Source organism: Pleurodeles waltl, chromosome 6 (assembly GCF_031143425.1).
Source record: "Pleurodeles waltl isolate 20211129_DDA chromosome 6, aPleWal1.hap1.20221129, whole genome shotgun sequence".
NCBI classification, from domain to species: domain Eukaryota; kingdom Metazoa; phylum Chordata; class Amphibia; order Caudata; family Salamandridae; genus Pleurodeles; species Pleurodeles waltl.
In genome coordinates this window covers 45,227,659-45,252,501 of record NC_090445.1, presented here as the reverse complement: position 1 = coordinate 45,252,501, position 24,843 = coordinate 45,227,659, and the positions used below count along the sequence as shown (strand labels likewise).

Sequence of the window (24,843 nt, the reverse complement as noted above, 5' to 3'; positions counted from 1 at the left end):
GCGAGAAAAAGACACATATGGGAAAGACGGAGAAAGAGAAAAACGAAAAAGCGTCACAATGGGAAAAAACAGAAATCCGCAAGAGTGAGCTGAAGGGGCATGGAGTGACTGTAAATGGATTGAATAGGCCTGAGATGGCTTCAGGATTATGCTGCCTCCATATTCCGTGTTCACAAATTTAATTGCAGAAGCTGCATGTTTAACAGGTGGGCTTTGGGCACCGGCACCTTTTTATTTACAAATTAAGCACTGCCCTATGGGGCATATTTGAAAAAAGTGGCACTGCACACAGGGCTGAGCCACTTTTCTTGCACCACTTAGCACCCCCCCCATAATGCCACCATGTGTGCATCATATTTAAAATATGGTGCACCATGGCGCTAGTGAGGAGACTAGCGTCAGAATTGTTTATGCTAGTCCAGCGCTTCACAGGATTAGCATAAAAAATGTTGACGCTAATCCTGCAAAGCACCCAGAGGCCCAGTGCAGGAAAAAAATGACGCAAGGAAATCCGTCAGATTTCTTTGCGCCATTTTTTGGGCCCGTCTAACGGGGGGATGCCCCCTTTGTATACATTACGCCTGGCGCAGGCATAATGTCGCGCAAAGGGTTACAAAGTGGTCCAATGCATGCATTGCGCTACTTTGTAAATATGACACAGCGTTTTTGGCCTTCTAAAGCCACATTAGCTTTAAAAAAATCCACTAATGTGGCATTAGAATGGCACTAGGGGCTCTTAAATATGCCCCGCAGGGGCATATTTGAAAAAAGTGGCGCTGCACACAATGCTGCCCCACTTTTCTTGCGCCCCTTAGCACTCCTCTAACGCCACCATGTGTGCGCTGTATTTAAAATACGGCGCAACATGGCAGTAGTTAGGGGACTAGTGTCCGAATTTTTACGCTAGTCTGGTGCATTGCAGGATTAGCGTAAAAACATGTTGATGCTAATCCTGCAAAGCACCCAGAGGCCCATTGTAACCAACAGAAGTCTCCTTTTACCGCCTGCCCTGAGCAGACGTTAAAAGTGCTGGAACAAAATGACGCAAGGAAATCTGTCTGTTTCTTTGCGCCATTTTTTTCGCCCCCCCCCCCACTGGGGGAATGCCACCTTTGCATACATTATGCCTAGCGCAGGCACATAATGTAGCGCAAAGGGATACAAAGTGGCACAATGCATGCATTGGCCACTTTGTAAATATGGCACAGCATTTTTGGCCTTCTAATGCCACATTAGCGTAAAAAGAATTACCCTAATGTGGCATTAGAATGGCGCTAGGGGCTCTTAAATATGCTCCTATATTTTAAGGGGCTAGCTGAGTCGATTAGTAAAACCAGCCTTTACAAATGTTTTAAAATACATGAATGTATGTGAAAGGGGAGCGATGGAGAGATGAGGGGCACATTTGCCGGGTGGTAATGAGTGAAACCGAGGAGGCAGTCATGGGGTGGGGGGCGCCACAGTAAACTGTCACACAGGGCGCCACCAGTCTTAAAGCCGGCCCTGCTGGCGAGTGACAGGGATGTGGCTGAGATCCATGCATCACCATCCCAGGACCACTCTTGCCTCCTCCGAGGCCCTCTTCCTAGGCACTCCTACTTACTCCAATACCACAAAGTTCAGAGCCAGATGATCATTTTTAGGAGGCTATAGAAATAAAATTTTAAAATTCTAAATGAATTGCATTTGGACATTTTACTAACAGAAGAGATGCAGAGCTTTACCACCAGAGTATCCTGGACTGGTGTGTTGTTCCAGTCTATATTTTTTTAAAACATGAAAATATTGCTATAGATTCTATACTTAGGAAAAACTGCCAAAGTATCAAAGGAATTTACCTGTATGAATATAAAACACATCTTCCGAATAAAGGCTCTCCATATGATGGGGTAAGTGTGAAAAAACAAGAGTTGAAAGCCTTTTGACCTTAGTGTTAGCAAAGTGCTTGTTACAAACTTCTTCATATTTAGGGCCAGATGTAGGAAGGGTTTTGTGACTCGCAAACGGCGAAAAACACTGTTTGCGAGGCGCAAAAGCCTCTCCGCGATGCAGAAATGCATTTTGCGAGTCGGATCCGACTCGCAAAATGCGTTTCTGACTCGCAAATAGGAAGGGGTGTTCCCTTCCTATTTGCGACTCGCAACGCTATGCAAGTTTATTGGCGACCGTGAAAGCGGTCGCAAATGAACTCGCAGTTACCATCCACTTGAAGTGGATGGTAACCCATTTGCAAACGGGAAGGGGTCCCCATGGGACCCCTTCCTCTTTGTGAATGATCACAATAACAATTTTTCAGAGCAGGTAGTGGTCCTATAGATAGAAAAAAATAACTGCTTTATTAAAAAGCAGTCACGGACATGGTGGTCTGCTGTCTCCAGCAGGCCACCATCCCCGTGAGTGCCCATACTCGCAATGGGGTCGCAAACTGCGACTCACCTCATTAGTATTAATGAGGTGGGTCTTTGCGACCCCATTGCGAGTCGCAGAAGGTGTCTGAGACACCTTTATGCATGGCAAATTGCGAGTTGCAATTTGCGAGTCGCACGGACTCGCAAATTGCAAGTCGCAATTTTCAACCTACCTACATCTGGCCCTTAGTGACTGCTTGAGAAATGATGAATTTGAAATGTGTCCATTTTAAACCCAGTCAAGTGGAATATTGCATTACAGCCTGTTACTGAGGGCTACACCGGTTTTCAAAAGCCCTGAACCCGAGTTGAAGGCCAGAGTTGCAGGTAAGGGCTTATAAATGAAGGAGAGGGCTTTTAACAAACTATAATCTGAGGAGAAGGGCTATAAGGCTATTGGAACATTCCACCTACTGAGGGTAGAATGTTCTAGATTAAAAAGGGAGAGACATGAAAACAAACATTGGAATGTTGGAGCAGAAGGCTTATACCAGCCATTAGATGCCGAACTACTCCACTGTCTTCAATGAAGCTCTCAGCATCCCAACCTTCTAATCTGTCTTCCATCATTTATTTGGATCATGTTGGCAAACACAGAGAACCCCACCGGATCCATGATAGGTTCTTTAAAATATATTTTGGTCTCCAGAGTTCAGTTTTTAATAGGGTCTTGTGATTGAGTTTTTCCTTATCAAAATCAGATAAAAAATAAACAGCGAGAACAGCCACCCAATCTTCTTTGGCTATGATGACTCCAGAGAACTCTAAATGTTGTCTAGTTATTGAGGCCTTACATGAATATTCTCAAACAAAATTGCCTTCTTTGGAGATGGGCGTGTGATGCTTTGCAAGAATCACATCCTCTTAGTGCAACACTGCCTTATTTGTGATAGTACTTTAAAACTGAAGAAATCTAAGGCATAATTGTAGCAAACTGGCTCTTTATATAGTGGACCAAAACGAGGTACACTGTGTAAAGAGTCAAAGCAAAATGCAGAGGAATAAAAAAGGCACAAATAACACCCCAAATGCTGTCTTTTGTGGTAGTGTGGGCAAGCAGTTAGGCATATCAGAGGGTAGTGCTAAGCATATATTGCACACACAAAAGCAATAAGCTAGACACACACTCAAAAAAGAAACCTGACAACAATTTATAAAAATAACACATAGGTTTATATACATTTTAATAACAATATCAACGGAATTGGGTGAGTACTTTTCGAGTTAGGAATTTTTACAGTTTTCAAAAGTTGACAGTGCAGTTTTTGGATGCGGTAATGTTATCTCATGGGGGAAAAATGTACACTGCATACTTGTACTTAGCAGCAACTTACAGGACCCATCTTCTGGACTTAAGGTAAGTATGGGGCAAGGTCCAAGGCAGGTCCCTTTGAGAGGCCCTGGGGCATCTGGGTGTAGAGGTGCTTTTCAGCATCGGTATTCATTGTTATCCTATGGAGTAAAAACATTTATTGCATTCAGGCACTTCCCAGCAACTTATGGGACCCTGGACTTAAGGTAAGTATGAGGCAAGTCCCCTGGGCTTAAGGTAAGTACGGGGCAAGGTCCAAGGCCGCACCAATAGGTCACTTCGGGAGTCACTGAGGCAGCCAGGTGCACAGGTGCTTTACAATGTTATCCTATGGGGATTGGTCCGGTTAAAAAGGTTTGGACTGGGAGGCCAGTCGGGCTGAACAAGTAAGTGGGCTCTGCTTGCATGATGCTTGGGAATGTGGGGACACCTTAGGTCCTCTTCTCCACAGGCCAGGGGCGATGGGTGCAGAGGTGTCTTGTGGCATTGGATTTTCATCATCGGGAGCCCTCGCTGTGGAGGGGGACTGCAAACAGAGGCTGAAGGCGGAGTTGGTGAGTTCACAGTGGGCAAGTCTATGGTGCACTTTGTCTCTGGAGTGCCAGGTGACCACACTGGCACTATTGGCCCACTTCAGCTGGGGCTAGGCGTCACTGGTGCAGTGGTGCTTTCCGGTGTCAGGTTTTGGCGATCCTGAGTCATCTCAGCTCTTTTCAGGTGCCTGGAGGATGCAGTGAAGCAGCTCCTCTGCTCCAAGGGAGTTCTTCTGGGCAATTTGCAAAGCACTAGCAGCTCTCCTTGTTTCTTGTAAGCTGCAGCTGCAGAACAGGTCGGTTTCTCCATGAGGGTCAGTTGTAGGGCAAAAGTCAGCTGTGCTCCTTGTTTCTCGGGTCAGTAGGCTGCTCGTCCACTCCTTATTTTGTGTCTAGTGATAATCTCCTGTCCTTTTATGAGGCGGTCCCATAAGTACTCATTTAAGGGGCGTTAAAGGGAGTAAGGGGTAGTAGCCAATGCGCTACTTACTCCTGGAGTCAGTACGCCCCTTAGATGACAACTTCTTTTGGGGAGTGGGCCTCCCCTGTCTCAGAATTCCTAATTCCACCACATACAAGATGGTGGACTTCCTAAGGCTGTGTTCATTTCAGGCTGGTCACTCTTGAGGTGTGTCCAGCCTGCAAATGCAACACGTCTGCTGCAGGTGCCAAATAGATCCTTGGGCAGGGGGGTCTGCATCTCCCTTCTGAAGGAAGCAAGAACAACATATCAATGGCAGTGGGCTTCTTTGAAAGCTCCCTGGCCTTGGAATGCAGATTTGCAGGTCATTAAAACGCCATGATGCAAGGATATAGTTTTCAAGACTATAATTTTTTAGATGAGTAATATTGTTTTTAAGAATATTGTTGTTTTAATATCTTTTTTTAGTGATATAGTTGTAAAACATATTGTTTTTTTTATTATTTGTATGGTATTTTGTTTTAAATAAAGTTGGTAAATTTGTGATTTAGAACTTTTTATTTAATTGCTAATAGTCATTTATAGTGTTGTAGTGGGCTGTTGGGTTTGTTGGGGGGATATAGTGGGAAATTATTTAGGTAATAATTATTCATTACTATTTCCAATTATGTGATTGATATGAATTATATTAGTCATGTAATACTGATTTATTTTAGTTATATGTATAGTGTCGTAGTGTTGTAGCGGGCGGCTAGGTTTGAAAGGATATAGGTTGGAAAGCTAATTAAGTAATATTTAACAGTTAATTTATAATTAATTATTTATTTGATTATTAATTATATTAATTGTGCAATACTTATATATTAGCTCTATTTTAGGTGTGGGTTGCTGGGTTTGTAGGGATAGAGGGAGGGAAGATAATTGTTAGTTATTACTTAATTGTTAATTATTAAATATATTGTCAATAATGTCAATTGTGCTATAATTATTTATTTTAGTTTTATTTTAGGTGTGAGCTGCTAGGTTTGTAGGTGTATAGATGGAAAGTTAATCAATTGCTAAATATTTTTATTGGTGATTATTTGATTGCTTATTATTTATGTAAATGATTAGATTGTTTTTTTATGTTTTAAATAATATATAATTTTAATGTTAATTAATAATTTTATAATAGGAGTTTAATATATTTTCTAAATTAATAGGGTTTGAAGAGAAGCGCTGTCCCTCTGCTGCTTAGACTGGAGTGGGAATAGTGAATTTAACTCCCCCAAAGTCTGGCGTTTCCCGTACTGTTGCACAGACTGGAGTGAGAATAGTAAATCTTACCCCTCTGTAGTCCAACACTTTCCCTACTGTTGCTTAGACTGCAGTAGAAATAGTAAATCTAAGCCCTCTGAAGTCCAATAATTTCCCTACTGTTGTGATGTTTGGAGTGGGAAGAGTGAATTTAACCTTCCTAATGACCAACCCTTCCCTACCTTTGCAGTGACTAGAGTAGAAATAGTAAAAATAACCCCTCCAAGGTTTAACACTTTCCCTACTGTTGCTTAAACTGGAGTGGGAATAAGAAATGTAACTCCCCCAAAGTCCAACACTTTTCCTACTGTTGTGCAAACTGAAGTAGGAATAGTAAATCTAACTCCTCGTCAGAGGAGGAGGGGGGAAGGTGGCGGCCGTGTCCAGATCCTTGCCCGACTCCTGGCTCCAGACTTATTCACGGCTACAGTGTTGCAGCATTGCAATGGAGAATGTAGCACAGACATGACTTCTTCTCGGGATCACTGCACTCGTTGACCTGGATTGGCAGCTGCCGAGAGGCATATCGTGTGTCTGGTGGGGCTGCTTAGGATCACCGAGCGCTCGCTAGCATTTCTGCTACATTGTTTACTGGCTCGCCGTAGACGGTATATTGTTCGGATACCAGGGAGAGGATCAAAAGCAGCGGTGACTGCGAGAGAGACGAAGTGAGCGCAGACCCATGGCAGTGGCGGTGGCTCCAAAGAAATGAAGACGGTGAGACCAGGCTCGCAGGGCCCGCTGCCCGAGAAGGTGAAGGCAAAAATGAAACCGCATGGAGTGGTGAACTCAAAGCCGGAGGTTATGGCGCTGGCAAAGTACCTAAAGCAAAAGACACAGCAGAATGTGTTCCACTCACCTGATGCAGAACGGCAGGCAGAAGCACTGGGCAGCGCCATGAGCATGAATACATCTACAGAAAATGTAAAGGAGAGGGAAGGTGCAGAGTCAACTGCTTCTGACTCTGTTGGGGTGTTAGTGTCTGATACGAATAAAGAGCACGAAGTGGTGCTAAGGAACAAGATCCCCAGAAAAGTGGACCTTTATCTGTGCCGGGTTTTGATGAAGGAGATATAGCAAGGGGCAGGGAAGAAATTAAATGCTATGATCAGGCGATTTTTAAGGAAAAAAAATGGCCCCTAATCCGGGCCTGAATAAGGAGCCGGGGGATACGTTATTTTCCTTGTCCCATCAGTGAAGCTAGACAAGCAATGAAGATGTTGACTTTGACGGAGGCAAAGGTCAGGCTTGGAAAACCTTGTTGTCAGAAGCAGGTTCAAAGATGACCACCACTGGTGAAGCTGAGAGTTCCGAAGAGGGGACGGAGCTAGAGCATTCTGGTAGCACAAAGGTTACCACCATGAGAAAACAGAAAAAAAAGGAATCCTCACTCTGGCTCGTCTGGATGTCAGCATTTCACTAAGACCTCTAAGGACCTACATTGGGATTATTCCTCTACCCCAGGCCTGGAAGGCCCAAACATCGTCTCTAGCTCTGCAGTAGCAACAGGATTGGTCTCTCTGGAAACAATTCATCAGAGTATTGTGGAGCACAGGGAAGAAACAAGGGCAGAAAGTCGCAGAACACAATCAGCATGCCAAAAAATGCAGGGTGCTATTCAGCGGGTTTCAAAAACGTGCTCCGAGTTCGGAGAACGTATCGGGGAGGCCGAAGCTTGGATATCCAGGCTGGAGGATGATGCAGCTACACGATCAGGGACTAGGGACTCATTGAAAGCCCAGCTGGAGGACACCCAGTGGAAACTTGTAGATCTAGAGGATAGGTTGCGGCAAAATAACCTTGGAATATTAGGCATCCCAGAAGGCATAGAAGGCGCAGACCTGCGCGTATTTATGGTGAATCTCTTTAGTGAGGCTTACCCAGAATTGAGTCAGTGGGATTGGGAGAGAAAGGTCCAGAGAGCTCACAGATTCCCCTTCAATATTAAAAAACAATCAAATCCCGGGGGGGCCAAGCCTAGGGCAATATTGATATGTCTCCATAATTTCCATGCAATGCAAGCATTATATGACCTTGCTCGACCGGATCGCAAGCGCACCCCCAAGGGCTGAGATTTCTTCATTAGACCAGATTTCTGTCATGTGACAGTAGAGAAGAGATGGAGGCTACATCAACTAATTACTCCCTTGCAGGAAAAAGGTGCCCAGGTATTCTTGATGAACCCAGCCAAACCGAAGGTGGTTTTTAATAATAAGACTTCCCATTTTCTTTCTGAGATCAAAGCTAAGGAGTTCCTTGACTCATTATAGTGTTGTTGTGTGATTTTTGGGCATATCCCATCTTATGGAGAGGGGTCGGTTAGTGGAGAAAGGAGTAGGGGTTGGAAGGGGGTGGGAGGACGGGTAGAGGGGTTCACGGATGAGGGATGTTGGGGGGGTTTGAGGATGGTGGGGGAGCAGGAAGAGCAAGGAGAAGGATTACCGTTAAATGCATGTGAATGGTCAGGGTGGCTTGATAGGTGTGATAAAAGGAATGTTCAGGGTACGGCAAGGGCAGATTGTCACTAGGGAAAAATCTTTTAGAGAAGCTACCAAGATATTAATAGATTGTAGATGCCTAAAAATGAAATTATGGCCCACAGATTGAGAATATGCTCCATGAATATATGTGGGCTCAATAACCCCCAAAGAGGAGAAAAGTGGCATTAGGGCTACAATTGACCCAAGCAGATCTTTTTTGTATACAAGAGACTCACATGTCTTGGGAGAGGCAGGGGCTCCTAAGAGAACTAGGGTTGATACCCCTAGCCTGCACGCAACAGACAGTGACAACACGGGTGTGGCAATTTTGGCAAGGAATTCCTGCTGTAATGTAGGTTGCTCTCTAGTGGATAAAGGGGGTCAATGGGTTATCTTAGAGTGTATTTTGGGCGCAGCCAAGTTTACCCTTTGCACCATTTATGGCTCGAACCTTGATGAGGCCAAAGTATTAGATACCCTCCGAATTGATGTCATGGCCACTGCCGTTGGTAATATGTGGAGATCTGAACATCCACTTGGAGGTTGGAAAAAGCCTGGGCAATCAGGAATGTTATCTGGGTTGTAAGCCCAAGGTATGGAGGGCCATCAGGAGACTAGTGAGGGATCATGGGCTTGTTGATGTCTGGGAGAGACTTAAGGCTCCAGATCCTGGCTACACATATTATTCCTCTCCGCATTCTAAACTAGTACAGTTGGACTACTTCTTCATCACGGCTAACATAGTTACGGAGGTAGGGATAGATCTTCTTCCCAGACTTCTACCAGATCACTATCCACTAGTTTTATCTGTACCAATAAGTGGATTTTTGAAACCACATCGCTCCTGGTCATGTGATAAAAAGTTGTTAGTCAATTCTGGCTATGTAGAATATATGCAGGCATGGATAAAACAACTCTTAGAGGATAATAGAGACACATCGGCAACAGGAATGGTATGGGACGCATTAAAAGCTGGGAAATGAGGGGAGACCATGAGCTACAACTTACACTTACAGAAGATAAGGGAGAGAGAGGTTAGGGGCCTTCATTTAGAGCTCATGCAGGCCGAGAGGAAATTAATGCAGAGTATAAGAAAAGCAGAGGATATCAGCACAGGGCAGGGTCAGCTATCCATCCTAAAGGCTAAAGCAAATCAATATCTAAATAAAGCAGCAGCCACCAGCTATCAGACTTATAAGACAGAAGCTATGAATATGGAGAGACCACTGGCAAAGTTCTAGCTAGGCGTATAAGGCACAAAATGGCAGATATGGGCATAGAGGTCATCATGGACACACAGGGGTATACATGAGAAAAGCCTGAGGAGATTTTGGAAGTTTTTAGGAAAGTATATCATGAGCTATACAGGGATGATACAGAATATTTTGCTGGTGAACAGAGAGAGACCATAGAAAATTGGGAAGCTTGAGATCAACTAGGCTCTCTCAAGAGGATCAAATCACATTGGATACACTGATTCAATCGGAAGAAGTATAAGAAGCAGTAACTTCTTTAGCCTCAGGAAAAGACTCAGGGGGTCATTCCGACCCTGGCGGTCCAAGACCGCCAGGGCCGCGAATGACGGAAGCACCGCCAACAGGCTGGCGGTGCTTCCATGCCCATTCTGACCGCGGTGGTAAAGCCGCGGTCAGAAAACCGGGTCCGGCGGTTTCCCGCTGGATTTCCCCCGGCTGAGCGAATCCGCCAGGGTAGCGCTGCAAGCAGCGCTGCCCAGGGGATTCTGACCCCCTTCCCGCCAGCCTGTTTCTGGTGGTTTTCACCGCCAGGAAGAGGCTGGCGGGAACGGGTGTCCTGGGGTCCCTGGGGGCCCCTGCACTGCCCATGCCACTGGTATGGGCAGTGCAGGGGCCCCCTAACAGGGCCCCAGCCTGCTTTTCACTGTCTGCTTAGCAGACAGTGAAAAGCGCGACGGGTGCAACTGCACCTGTCGCACACCTGCAACACCGCCGGCTCCATTCGGAGCCGGTTTCAGTATTGCAGGCCCCCTTCCCGCTGGCCCAGCGGGAAGGTCGGAATGCCGGCAGCGGTCTTTTGACCGCGGAGTGGCCAAATGGCGGTTCCCGCCAGGTGGGTGGCAACCGCCGCCCGCCGGGGTCAGAATGACCCCCTCAATGTCAGATGCCCTACCACTCGACAATATAAGACATTCTATTAAGAACTACGGAGGGATATGCTTGGAACATTTTGCAGGGCGCAACTAGGCCAGATCCCATTGTCCTGGGAGATTGCCAGCATTTATAGTTTTCAAAAAGAAAGATAGGCCATCTCACTCTCCCGGATCTTATAGACCAATATCCTTGTTAAACAGCAATGGGAAGCTATATGCTAAGATTTGAGCAACCAGGCTAGCAAGGGTTATCCCTTTGTTAGTCTGCAAGAGGCAACACCGTTTTATTCCTGGCAGGGCTACGGTCAATCATATCAGAAAGATAATCTCCCTATTTGATCTTGTGAGGTGCACCAGACGCCACTTGGCCTGGTGCTATTAGATGGTGAGAAGGTGTTTGATCATGTTTCTTGGGACTTTTTATGGGAGACCTTGAAATGGAAGGGGTTTGGGGAAGGCTATTTTACATCTATTAGAGCCAGGAATAAGGCTCTCAAAGCTCGGGTACGTCTGGGAGGTTTGGAGTCAGTCTTAATATCTATTACTAGAGGCACCAGACAGGAGTGTCCGTGCTCTCCATTACTGTTTGCATTTTATATAGATCAGTTTTTAATTAAATTGGAGGGGAGTGGTAACACTAATCCACTGGTCTATCATGGGGAAAGATATAAGGTTTTTGCTCATGCTGATGATGTGGCGGTGACTACAACCAATCCTGAGAGAGTCATTAAGGAAATTGAAGGTCTGGCTAAAAACTTTGGACTATATTCTGGTTGCAAACTAAATGAGGATAAGACGCAGGTTCTATGCTCAGCTCAGGCCAATATTCGAGACAAGCGGGTTGTGACGGATGCAGTATATTTGGGGATTAGAATTACGGCAGCAGTGAATCAGCTGGTGGAGCTCAATATGGCTCCCCTGCTGAGCAAAGTGAAGAGGGACCTGGATAGAATGCATTATTTATATTTATCACTCCTGGGCCGATGCAATGTTTTAAAAATGAATGTTTTACCAAAGGTATTGTATTTGTTCCGGTCGATTCCCTTAGAGTTTGCAAAAAGCTGGTTATGTTAGCTAGAAACAATTGGCAACAATTTCCTGTGGGGTTATGCCAAACCCAGAAGAGCTATGAAATATATGACCCTTCCAAAATGTTGAGGTGGCTGGGCAATTCCCAACTTCATGCTATATTATTATGCTTGTTGTCTGCAACATATGGATATATTGAAAACTGGAGGTACAATAGGGGGTATACAAGCAGAGGATCCTTCCCTGTATGAAATGTTGTTGGGCTCTGAGGCAAAAGGCTGGCTTTTGAAATATGTGGAACACAGTTATTTTAAAAGGGCAAGATTCAAAACTTTACGAGCTGCTCATAAGTTCTGGGTGCAGTTAAAATGATGGATTGAGATGGGCAGGATCAACTTTTATACTCCACTGTGCTCCTCATCACTCCCCTTCTCTATCTTTAGGGATCCTATCTTAGATATTTGGCAACATCATGGGATAGTGAGGATTGGGGATTTATATGCAAACTCTGTGTGTAAATCTTTTTTGGAGATACAGACACAGTATGGCTTAATCAATCAATCAATCAATCATTTGTAGAGCGCGCTACTCACCCGCTAGGGTCTCAAGGTGTTGAAAGGAGGGTGGGAGGTGCTACTACTTGAACAGCCAGGTCTTGAGGCGTATTCTGAAGGTCAGCAGGTCTTGGGTCTGTCGTAGGTGGACGGGGAGGGACTTTCAGGTCTTGGCGGTGAGGTAGGAAAAAGATCTGCCGCTGGCTGTAGTTCGGTGGATTCGAGGGACGTGGCGAGAGCGAGGTTGGCAGAAACCACTTCTTTAAATTTCTACAAATTCGAGATTTTCTCCATCGTCATAAGTATGAAATTTCCCAGATGGATAAGATTTTATTAAGAGAGGCTATTGGTCATAAGGAGAAGATAGGCACATTGTATAATCTATTAGTGGACACCCAACAGGATGACTTAGTGATAACGAATGACAGATGGGGTACCCGAGTGGGTAAAGAGGGGGCGTGGTTGGAGGAATCATTAGAATTAGAAGAAAAAACCTTTCTCTCTGCTAGCTTGAAAACCTAGCATTACAAGACACTATTCGATCTGTATTATACGCCAGCAAAAATGAGTAAATGGAGAGGCTCTGATAGGAAATGTAACCGTTGTGGGGGGCTAGAAACTGAAATTATACATATGTTTTTTATGTGCTCCAAATTGAAATTATTGTTCTGTGAAGTAGAACTGCTCCTTAAGGATTTAATTGAAGGAGGGGTTAATCTTACACCTACTCTAGTGTTACTAGGGGTGATGGACCCGCTGGAAAAGACTAGATATATATATTTTTTTAAAGATATTTTCTTTTTATGGGTTTGGCATTGACTGGAGTCGGAATAGTAATTCTAACCCCTCAAAAGTCTAACACTTTCCCCACTGTTGTGTTGTTTGGAGTCAGACTAGTTAATCTAACCCCTCCGAAGTCCACCACTTTGCCAATGTTGCACTGTATGGAGTGGGAATAGTAAAATTAACTCCTACAAATTTCTACACTTTCCCTAGTGTTGCATACACTGGAGTGAGGATAGTATGTAAAGGCCCATATGTATACTTTTTTTGCACCGCATTTGTGTCATTTTTTTATGCCAAAGCGGTGCAAACTTACAAAAAACAATTGTATTTTGTAAGTTTGCTCCACTTTTGCGTCACAAAATGACGCAAATGCAGTGCTAAAAAAGTATAAATATGGGCCCAAATGTTCCCAGACTCCTAACACCGTTCCTAATATTGGCCAAATATATATTTTATTATTTATTTTATATTTTTAATATTTTGTAATTGTATTGTGTGACCGGATTGGCACGGTGGAAGCAGTCAGGACACACGTGTGTTATATCGAAGGGTTTTATTAGTAGGTTTTTGTAGGTTACAGGCAAGGTAGATTTGAATCTATCTTCTCCAGACGTGGACAGATAGGCTCGTCTCTCGTAGTCTGTCCTTCACTCTTCTCTTTTGTCTCTTCGTTTCACAGGTGTCCCCGGGAAGCGTATGTGGAGAGAACAGAACAACAGAGGTAAGTGGTCAGGGTTTGGCCCTCAGTTAGGTTTATTATTCTCACTTCCTGTCTCCTTTCCAGGTGAGCTTTCTTTGTTTTCACTCTCTTATAGTCTTGTCTTCTCTGATACTCTTTCTCTGGGGTTTTCTCTTTATCGGTGCATTCTAGGCTATTCTCTTTCTCCCCTTTGTCTTTTCCTTTTCTTCATCTGGATCTATGTCTTGTCTATCTTCTTCTGTGGCTGTAGGATCATGCGATCAGTGCCTTGTGTGATACCTACTGGTGCTACGATACTTCGATGTGCTTTTAGTGATAGTGCTCCCCAGGTTGTTTGCTTTCTCTCTCTCTTCGCTTTTCTCTCTCTCCCCCACCTTTATTTAAGTGCCCGCATTTGTGAATTCTCCTCCTTCCCCCTCCTACTTCTCTCCCCCCCTTCACTCTTCCACTCTCTCTCCTTTCGGGCAATGGCCCACGCACCTGATTCTGCCACGCTTCTCCAGAAGCGTGGCGGGGCACAGCGTTCCGTCCTCCCGGTTGCCTGCTGTTAGGGGTCCAGCCGGATGCCTCTGAACTCCTCTCTGCGATGGACCGGGGCTCTCTGTCTCAAAACTCCGCTCGCGGTTCCGACTTCTGTCTTCCTCGTCTGTGGGGAATTCACAATCCTCCTCCGGCTCCTCGGACTCGTCTCGTCTTCCTCCTTCCCCTGTATGTGCTGACACCGGGGTATTTGACCTCCCGGCATCCTGCGCCCATAGTCCAGTCCACCAATCACGGGACGGGAGGCCGGGAAGGTCAGGAGCACGAGTGGCAGCGCCAGAACTAGTCCCGTCCATGTACAGGCGATCCGAAGCCAGCCCGTCACATACACTCTCCCTAGAGAGCGGCCAGTCGGGACGCTCTGAAACTGGATACCAGGATAAAAAGTCCGCAGTCACCATTTGTTTTCCTGGGAGATGCTGAATCTGAAATGAGAAAGGCTGTAAGGACAGGAACCTGCGGAGAACACGGGAATTAGTGTCCTTATTATGAGAGAGCCAGGTGAGAGGGGCGTGATCAGTAACCAGGGTAAAAGTCCTGCCAGACAGATAATACCTGAGAGACTCGATAGCCCATTTAATCACCAAACACTCCTTTTCTATAGCCGGATAGTGTCTTTCTCGTGGAAGGAATTTCCTGCTGATATAAAGTAAGGGGTGAAGCATTCCATCGTCCTGTGGCTGGGATAGCACAGCCCCAAGGCCAACTTCAGAGGCATCAGTCAATAAAACAAAGGGCGTACGGAAATCTGGGCAACATAACACTGGTTCGGAAGTAAGTGCTGTCTTTAGGCTGTCAAAGCTACGTATTTCAGACAATGTAGGTGTGCCAAGGGTATTTGGAGACGTCTTCTGTAATAGGTTGGTAAGGGGTTCTGCCACCGTGGAAAAATGGGGAATAAAACACCTATAATAGCCAATCAAACCCAAAAAAGCCCTAATGTCTTTTTTTCTCTTTGGGAAGGTAATTTGTGTGATGGCCTCTATTTTCTCTACTTGCGGGCTAATCCGACCACCCCCTACTATACAACCCAGGTATTTGATACTTGTCTGTCCCAATCGGCATTTCTCAGGGTTTGCGGTTAACTGGGCTTTTCTCAGGGCTCGTAGAATGACATCTAGATGTGACATATGCTCCTCCCACGATTTGCTATATATAACAATATCATCAAGATAGGCCGCAGCATATTGCCTATAGGGCCGTAGGATTTCATCCATGAGTCTTTGGAAGGTGGCCGGGGCTCCGTGGAGCCCGAAGGGAAGGACGGTGAATTGGTAGAATCCCAAAGGGGTGGCAAATGCGGTTTTCTCTTTGTCCTCCTTTCTCAAGGGGATTTGCCAATATCCCTTCGTAAGATCTAGTGTGGATAAATATTTGGCTTGGCCCAATCTCTCAATTAGTTCATCAATTCGAGGCATGGGATAGGCATCAAAGTGGGTTAAGTTATTGACCCCCCTACAGTCAACACAAAACCTGGTACTACCGTCCGGTTTGGGTACCAAAAAAAACGGTGAGCACCAAGGACTAGCTGAGGGTTCTATAATACCAGCTGCTATCATGGTCTGGACTTCTTCTTCTATAATCTTTTGTTTGGCTTCTGGGATGCGATATGGCCTCTGTCGGGATACTTTATTTACTTTGAGCCGAATGGGATGTTGGACTAGGGTGGTTCTCCCAGGGTACTTAGAGAAGACATCCTGATTTACATCTATTAAATGCACTAATTGCTTATGACAAGTTCCTGTGAGAGTGGGATTGATCCACGGTGTGGCCTGACCGGAACGTTCTTGGCTTGGGAAGAAGGGATATGGGATGTCTTCCGGTACATCATGGTGATGTAATGGACGGACTGCCCATCGGTGGGGTCTAACCATTTTTTAAGAAGATTGATGTGGTATATTTGTTCCCTTCCACTGCCTGGGGTATGGCTAATTTGTATGTGGTGGGGTTTATTTGTGCAATAACGTCAAATGGGCCCTGCCAATGAGCCAATAATTTGTTTTCAGTGCTAGGGAGTAAGACCAGTGCTTTATCCCCTACAGCTAAAGTACGAACTACACTTCTGGCGTCATACACTTGTTTCTGCTTGGTCTGTGCTTCACGTAAAGCAGTGTGGGCTTCTTCCCATACTGTATGAAGATTCTCTCTCAAGTCTCGTGTATAGGTTAAGAGGTCCTTTATTTCCTCCTCAGTATCCTCCCACTGTTCGGCTAACATATCCAGCAAGGTACGTGGCTGTTGGCCGAATAACATTTCAAAAGGGCTATGCCCTAGGGAGGCCTGTACGTGGGTATGGATAGCATATAAAACTAGGGGTAGTTTTTTTTCTCCCAATCTTTACCTGCCTCCGATATACTTTTCAGTAGAAGGGACTTAATGGTCTTATTGTATCTTTCCACTAGCCCATCAGTTTGTGGGTGATATACCGAAGTACGGATTTGCTTTACCCCTAATGATTGACATACCTCAGTCATCAGTCTAGACATAAAAGGGGTCCCTTGGTCCGTCAATATTTCTTTTGGGAAACCCACTCTCGAAAATAACTCTATCATTGCCTGGGAAATGGCTTTGGTGTGCATACTGGGTATGGGAATGGCTTCCGGATATGTGGAATAATCTACCAATACTAAGACGTATTGCCGACCCCGAATGGAGGGGGTGAGAAGACCAATGATATCCATCCCAACTCTAGTAAATGGATTATCTATAACCGGAAGCGGTTGGAGGGGAACGGGTTTATGTGGAGAGGGGTTATACAGTTGACATTTGGGACACTCAGAACAATGTTTGCGAATTTCTCCAAAAAACCACGGCCAATAAAATAGTCTGAGCACTGCTTCCTTGGTTTTCTCCCTTCCCAAATGTCCTTCCCCGTTGTCCCCATGGGCTAATTGTAACACCTGTTGGTGGTGACTACTGGGTACGACTAATTGTAATTCTTTTTCCCCATTTGCGGAGGGATCCGGTACAATAGGTTATTATGAATCAGGAATCTGGGACCTACCCCTTGTGCTGCCATGGATGATGCCTGCTGCCATGCGTTTTTCAAAGTGGGATCCTCATTCTGATTCCGTCGGAAGTCACCTGTAATTGTACAAACTGTCCCAGTAACCATGTGACCATCTTGTGGGAGAGGGTTCTGTGCATAATATCGTCTTTGTTCCCGTTTATGTCTCTTACTGAGGATAACCTGTGCTTCTTTGGGTTCCTCCTTATCCAATCCACTGGGTGCCTCCTTACACCAGGTTCTCAAGAGATGTTCTTGCCCAGCTTTCTATAATAGAGAAGGAAAATCCTCATAATCAGTACCCAGGATCATGTCCTCGTCTAATCGGGACAATACCCCAACCTGTAGGGTCTCAGTGCTTTCCCTCCACTTCAATCTTATTGTGGCCAGTGGGTAGTACCGTTGATCGCCATGCACACAGGCGATTAGGACCTGTGTTCCAGAATCCTCTTGACCAGGCAATACCAGATCCCTTCTGATTACGCTCTGGCTACACCCAGAATCAATCAGGGCTATTCTTTCTACCTCATTGATGATTATGGGGAGAGTATATTTTGTTTTTTCCCCACCAGACCAGAACACTCTCCCTCTGGTCACCCCAATCTCCACAGGTTCTTCTGCGTCTTTTTTATGGGGGCAAAACCGGGTGATATGTCCCCACTCTGAGGTCCTGTGCCCGAGTATCCAGAAGCCACCGGGGCAGCTTGTTGGGAACGTTCAGGGCCATGGATTAACACTGGCCGATGGGTGATATTTCTAGACACGACCGGTTGTACAGGAGGTGAAGGGGCTCGACTAACTGTAGCCCGGAAATCTGGACCCCTATGATAGGCGCAGGCAAGTTCCACTGCGGTTTCATTACTGAGCCCGGGATGTTGTCTTACCCAGTTTCGCGTGGTAGATGATAAGGCATCCAAGTATTGTTCTAAAACTACCACATCAAACATTTCTTCTCTGGTTCTGTCCGTGGGATGTAACCACCTCCCTGCTGCACGCTGGACTCTATAATATAAAGTGCTAGGGTTTTCCTGCAGCTGCCATTTCACTTGTCGGAACCTGGTGCGGTAACTTTCACTATCTAACCCAACTCTTTCTAAAATGTTTTTCTTGATTTCCCTGTAGGGTAGGGTACCACTGGGATTAATGGCTTGGTAAGTTGACTGCAAGTGGCCGGTGAGTAGGGGGGCGATATACTGGCCCCATTTGTCCTCAGGCCAATTAGCTGTGCTGGCAACTCTCTCAAAGTTTGTGAAGAAAGAATCTGGGTCCTCCTGGTCCTGATAACGTTGCAGCACACTACTTGGTACATTGGGGTGTACTTTTGTATGGGCGATGGTGTCCGTAAGCTTCCCCAGAGCTGTTTCATGCACCAGCTGGTTGTTTGCCATAATTGTTGCCTGGTTCTTAAGTGCTGTCTGCAACGCCTCACGCTCCTCTTTGGCTTCTTTCATTTGTTGCTCCCAAATCAACTGGAGGTGGCGCTGCCCTTCTGCCAACTGTGCTATTACATCAGCCATTGAAGCCTTCTCTTCCTTGGCGGCGATTCTTCAAAATCCCATTTCTGACACCACTTGTGACTGGATTGGCACGGTGGAAGCACTCAGGACACACATGTGTTATATCGAAGGGTTTTATTAGTAGGTTTTTGTAGGTTACAGGCACGGTAGATTTGAGTCTATCTTCTCCAGACGTGGACAGGGAGGCTCGTCTCTCGTAGTCTGTCCTTCACTCTTCTCTTTTGTCTCTTCATTTCACAGGTGTCCCCGGGAAGCATATGTGGAGAGAACAGAACAACAGAGGTAAGTGGTCAGGGTTTGGCCCTCAGTTAGGTTTATTATTCTCACTTCCTGTCTCCTTTCCTGGTGAGCTTTCTTTGCTTTCACTCTCTTATAGTCTTGTCTTCTCTGATACTCTTTCTCTGGGGTTTTCTCTTTATTGATGCATTCTAGGCTATTCTCTTTCTCCCCTTCGTCTTTTCCTTTTCTTCTTATCTGGATCTATGTCTTGTCTATCTTCTTCTGCGGCTATAGAATCATGCGCTCGGTGCCTTGTGTGATACCTACTGGTGCTACTATACTTCGATGTGCTTTTAGTGATAGTGCTCCCCAAGTCATTTCCTTTTTCTCTCTCTTTGCTTTTCTCTCTCTCCCCCCCCTTTATTTAAGTGCCCGCATTTGTGAATTCTCCTCCTTCCCCCCCTTATTTCTCTCCTTCCACCCCCTCACTCTTCCACTCTCTCTCCTTTCGGGTAATGCCCACGCACCTGATTCTGCCACGCTTCTCCAGAAGCGGGGCGGGCGCAGCGTTCCGTCCTCCCGGTTGCCTGCTATTAGGGATCCAGCCGGATGCCTCTGAACTCCTCTCTGCGATGGACCGGGGCTCTCTGTCTCAAAACTCCGCTCGCGGTTCCGACTTCTGTCTTCCTCGTCTGTGGGGAATTCGCAAACCTCCTCCGGCTCCTCAGACTCGTCTCTTCTTCCCCTGTGTGTGCTGACACCGGGGTATTTGACCTCCCGGCATCCCGCGCCCATAGTCCAGTCCACCAATCACGGGATGGGAGGCCGGGAAGGTCAGGAGCACGAGTGGCCGCGCCAGCACTAGTCCTGTTCATGTGCGGGCGATCCGAAGCCAGCCCGTCACATATTGTTAATTAAAACATAAAAATAAACTTAATATAATATTAAATATACATGTCATAATTGTTACACTATATATATATATATATATATATATATATATATATATATATATACACACACACATATATACACACACAACACACATACACACACACACAAAGAAACACATATAGGCGTGTATGTTTGCATAAGTACATATCTACATATGGTATTAAGTATTAGTGGAATTTATGTAATTTACCTTATATTAGTGTTATATATTTGAATACTTTTTAAGACTTAATACTGTATATGGTATATATATATATACATACATACATATATATACTGGAAGATGCAGGATCACAAGAAAACAACAGCCAGCCAGGGCAAAAATCTGGATCCCAAAGGATACAAAGAGCCACAAGAAAATGTAATATCCAAGAAAGAAGTGACTCAAACAGATGATCTCATTAAAGAACAAAAATATATTTCTACTACAACGTTTCAGCTTCCGCCTTCCTCCGGTAGTACAAGATGGTTTGCTCAGTGGCTGCACCTATATATATATATATATAAAACAATACTTTCATACGTTTTTTAATGCTGTTAGTGTTGAATGATATTTTATTACCAATACTTTTGTACTTACCATTATCAGTATAGGGACACGATATTTTGGTAAAAGATATTTTTGTGTCAATCGATATTGTTCACTTCTATATTCTCTCAGTGTTCAGTTTCTGTGCCAAAGCGAACACCAAGCCTGTGATAGTTGATAAGATCTGTGATGTCTGGTGCTAGGAGTACTGCAGAGTGAGCATTAATGGCATGAGTTGGAATGTGTGTCATGCGGTTCAAGGGTGTGTGGTAGTTAGTGTGATGCATTTGAGGCTGGAACAATATGTTGTGAGGATTCTATGTGAGTAAGTGTGGTCTAGGTGTGATTTTGAGGCTGGAAAGAATAGGGTGAGGCCCACATTTTTTTTGGGGATGCCCAGGTGGTGGTACACGCTGTGGAGTAGATTGAAGTAGGAAGAAGGCAGGAAGTGACATCCCTTTTTGTGGTCACTTTGGGCATAAAAGACCATGGGGCTCATTACGACTTTGGCGTCGGAATCATCACCCTCTGCAAAGCAGACAGTGCGCATTACGAGGGTGCTGGGCAGGGGGGCAAGTACAGTAAAGAGGCCGCCCTGTGGCCCCCATTAACATCCTGTATTTTAGATTGTGAGACTCAAACCACAGATTAACATGTTCATACATCACATAGATTAAACTTCAGTACAAACTGGCATCATTACAAAATAGAGACAAATAATGATTTGCTGTTTGGGGAGTCGGCTGGGGCTGAGTGGGAGCTGTGTTGAGCATCACTACTAGTACCCTTTTGCCCTGCTGCTTTACTGCCCCATGTGTCATCGCACCAGGAGGCACTTCAAGGATTTAGCCTGCGAGTGGCTCCCACTGCACGGGACTGTTTGTGGAGTCAGTTGAGGATGAGCAGGGCCTGTGGTGAGCATGACTACTAGTCCCACTTTCCTCTGCTGCTTCACCTTCCCTTGTGTCATTGCACCAGGAGGCACTTCAAGGATTTAGTCTGAGAGGGGCTCCCGCTGCGCTGGACTGTTGGACTGTTTGTGTAGTCAGCTGGGTCTGTGCGGGGCCTGTGGTGAGCAGGACTACTAGTCCCACTTTCCCCTGCTGCTTTACCTTCCCTTGTGTCATTGCACCAGGAGGCACTTCAAGGATTTAGCCTGAGAGGGGCTCCCGCTGCGCGGGACTGTTTGTGGAATCGGCTGGGGCTGAGCAGGGGCTGGGGTGATCAGGACTACTAGTCCCATTTCCCCTGCTGCTTTACCACCCCATGTGTCATTGCACCAGGACGCACTTCAAGGATTTAGCCTGAGAGGGGCTCCCGCTGTGCGGGACTGTTTGTGTAGTCAGCTGGGTCTGTGCGGGGCCTGTGGTGAGCAGGACTACTAGTCCCACTTTTCCCTGCTGCTTTAGAGCCCCGTGTGTCATCGCACCAGGAGGCACTTCAAGGATTTAGCATGAGAGGGGCTCCCGCTGCGCGGGACTGTTTGTGGAGTTGGCTGGGGCTGAGCAGGGGCTGGGGTGATCAGGACTACTAGTCCCACTCTTCCCTGCTGCTTTAGAGCCCCGTGTGTCATCGCACCAGGAGGCACTTCAAGGATTTAGACAATACAAGGGGGGTCGGAGCACACTGCCTCATATCCACGCGCCGTTACCCCTTTGCACGCTGGTCAATGTAGTACATATTTTCACGCTAATTTCAAAGTTCATCAAAAATGTTTACCAAAATTGGCACAGCCATTACCTTATCTCTAGACACATGTGTTTCTGGATTATTTTGTCATCAGTAGAGAATTATTCTGGAGTTGCTGAACATGCTGCCCCAAATTTCTTCAGGTACCAAGATCACTCAGGGCATGCAGGGGCTTCAAAGATCGTCAGCTTATAGGCTCTCGGGAGCCTTTTTGAACAATACAAGGGGGGTAGGAGCACACTGCCTCATATCCACGTGCCATTACCCCTTTGCATGCTGGTCAATGTAGTACATATTTTAGTCTGCACAGGGAATGTGATGGCTTGTCTTCGCCCATCAGTGGCCTGACAAGGCTGGGCTGGGCCCTTCTCTTTGCTTCTTTGTTCTTTGTTTTAAGAAACTCGTCTTCTTTTTGAAAGCTGCGCCTCCTGTAAGGTGCTGCCATGGTGATGAAATGGTCTTTACTGTACATCCCTCTGTGACCTCTGGTAGTATGCTGGAAAGAGTTGTTGGGACTGTGACAAGTGAGATTGGACTGGCTGAGGGCAGGCTTTGGCTGCGCCTACAATTGATGTTGCTAATGTTGCTGCAGCAAATAACGTTGTTTCTGCTAATACGGCTGGGGACTATCCGCCATCCTCATGCTCAGGAACGAACATGAATTTATCGCAGAGGAAGCCTCTGAGTTCATCTCTCCACAGGGCCACTCTCTCTCTCTCCTCTTTGCAGAATGTTTGGTTGATACCACCAAGCGCAAAAAGGAACGGGCGAACCAGTGGCTGCGAAGCAGAAACAACCCTTGCGCTACCTTCCCCGCAAGACGCGATTGTTGTCCTGGAGTCAGCCTCCAGCATCTACACAAAGCATATCTGAATTCAATGATAGCTCCTCCAAACAGACCTTGGCATCGCAAGACCCTGTTTTGGACATTTTATTGACTGAGTCTTTATCTATGAGAGTTGGCAATATTCTCAAAGAAAACTTCAACCCTTAATTGAGCGCGTGGAGCACCCTGAGGGGCAGTTAACTAGTAAATCTAATAGTGCGTCCCCTGTAGCTAGTGGCGGAAGGTCTAGTACTTTGCCGGTTGATTTTATTTTGGTACCACCTCAGTCTGTGCCTGGTGTCGTATCTGCGCCTGGTGTGGGTTTCACTGGGCATCCCACTAATTCTTTGGTCAGGGTGCAGGCCAAAGCAGTTTCTATTGTTAATGATCCACCTCAAAAAATGTGTAATTCTGGTCCTCCTGATTCTATCTCTGTACCAGACAATGGTCACTTAGCTACTCCTCAAAGCTACTTTGAGCCTTCCACCTTCATTCTGTCAATATGTGCTAATTCTGTCTGGGGCATTGCCACTCAAACGTGGTCAGCAGGAGTCCTGGGAGCAACTAAGGAATAAGGTTGCCCATTGGCTACACATGCATAGACGCTTTGATGCTTAGGGGCCTAATGAGATCATTATGGTGAGGCGGGTTGGTTGGCTGGGCCACTCTGCAAAAACATTAAGGGGGTTTATTGCTGTAAATTTTCAAAAGCCTGTTTGTGTTCGAGACATATTATGCAACAAAGAATCTCGAAGCGCAGTTGAGACTGAGGTTGTTACCCTTCCACTGGACTATCTTTTATAAACCGCCATCCACCACATTGCGCCCTTACCATCTGAGCTTGTGCACATCGGGTGATATGCTCTGTTCTAACATGTTCTATGCACTTGGAGAGTTGGAAGAGGTAGACTGACTCAGTAGGTGTGCCCCTACTACCATCAAGGTGTCCCCCGGAGAACATAAGCCTATGGGAGCTATAAATAATTCTGTCCCCCTCACTGTGGCTGTGGATACGGATGAGGGAATGGGACATTCCTTACCTGACCTGTCCAACATGGCCTTTGTGCTTACTATAGATGGAGCTAACCTAGGGGCTTTAGAGCACACTAGTAGTAATCTTAAGGGTAGAGATTCTGGCTCCCTTAGCATTTTAAGCTGTAATGTGGCTGTTCTCAGATCAAAGGTTGTCTTGCCTGATTGGTTATTTTTTGCTATGATTATTCTGCTACAAGAAACTTGGGACACAAAGGCCATAACAGTTGATGGCTTTCAGTGTTTTAGCATCCCAGCAACTCCCTCATGCAGTGGGCGTGCATCCGAGGGTTGGCAATCTGGGTCAGTACTGCTTTAAGTAGGAAGGTTTTTATTGTCGAGCATAGTGATAGCAGCTTTCAAGCTATTATTATTAAATTAGCTTTAACTTTGTACATTGTGCATTTTTACAATAACGATTTTACTGGCATTCCCAACTCCAGAATTCTTCCTTTATTCAAATTTATTTCAGACTTAGCAGATGATGTGGCTTGTTGTGGGCACACGCTATATCTCTGCCTTGCTGATTTTATGTGCGGTTTCCTGTGATCTGCGAGGACTTACTGTTGAAATCTTATGTTAGTACTGATCCTCCCAGTGCTGAACTAGTTTCTATTCTTGCTCCTTTTGGCATGGTTAATGTGTTGGCTCTTTCTTGTTTAGCCGCTAGCGAGGAGCAAGGCAGATCGTCAATAACAGATTATTGGCCAGAGTTATACTTTTTCATGCAAAACTGAGTTAGCGCAGTTTTGTGTGAAAAAGTATAATGCCGAAAAAAGAAGCTAGCCGGATACCATATTTATGGAATGTCGCTAGTTGGCGCAAAGGGTAGGCTAGCGTCAAAAAAATTGACGTTAGCATGGTGGGAGTGGCAGTATGGGAG

General features: G+C 45.7%; 1 long non-coding RNA gene across 1 annotated transcript in view; it reads left to right on the top strand.

Moving 5' to 3' along the window:
• The first annotated feature begins 18,946 nt into the window (after positions 1 to 18,946).
• The window catches only part of LOC138299149 (uncharacterized), a 166,999-nt gene continuing 161,102 nt past the window's right edge, over positions 18,947 to 24,843 (top strand). Inside the window, exon 1 of the long non-coding RNA XR_011204713.1 lies at positions 18,947 to 18,993. This is a non-coding gene — a long non-coding RNA (uncharacterized lncRNA). The remainder of the gene's footprint in view (positions 18,994 to 24,843) is intronic.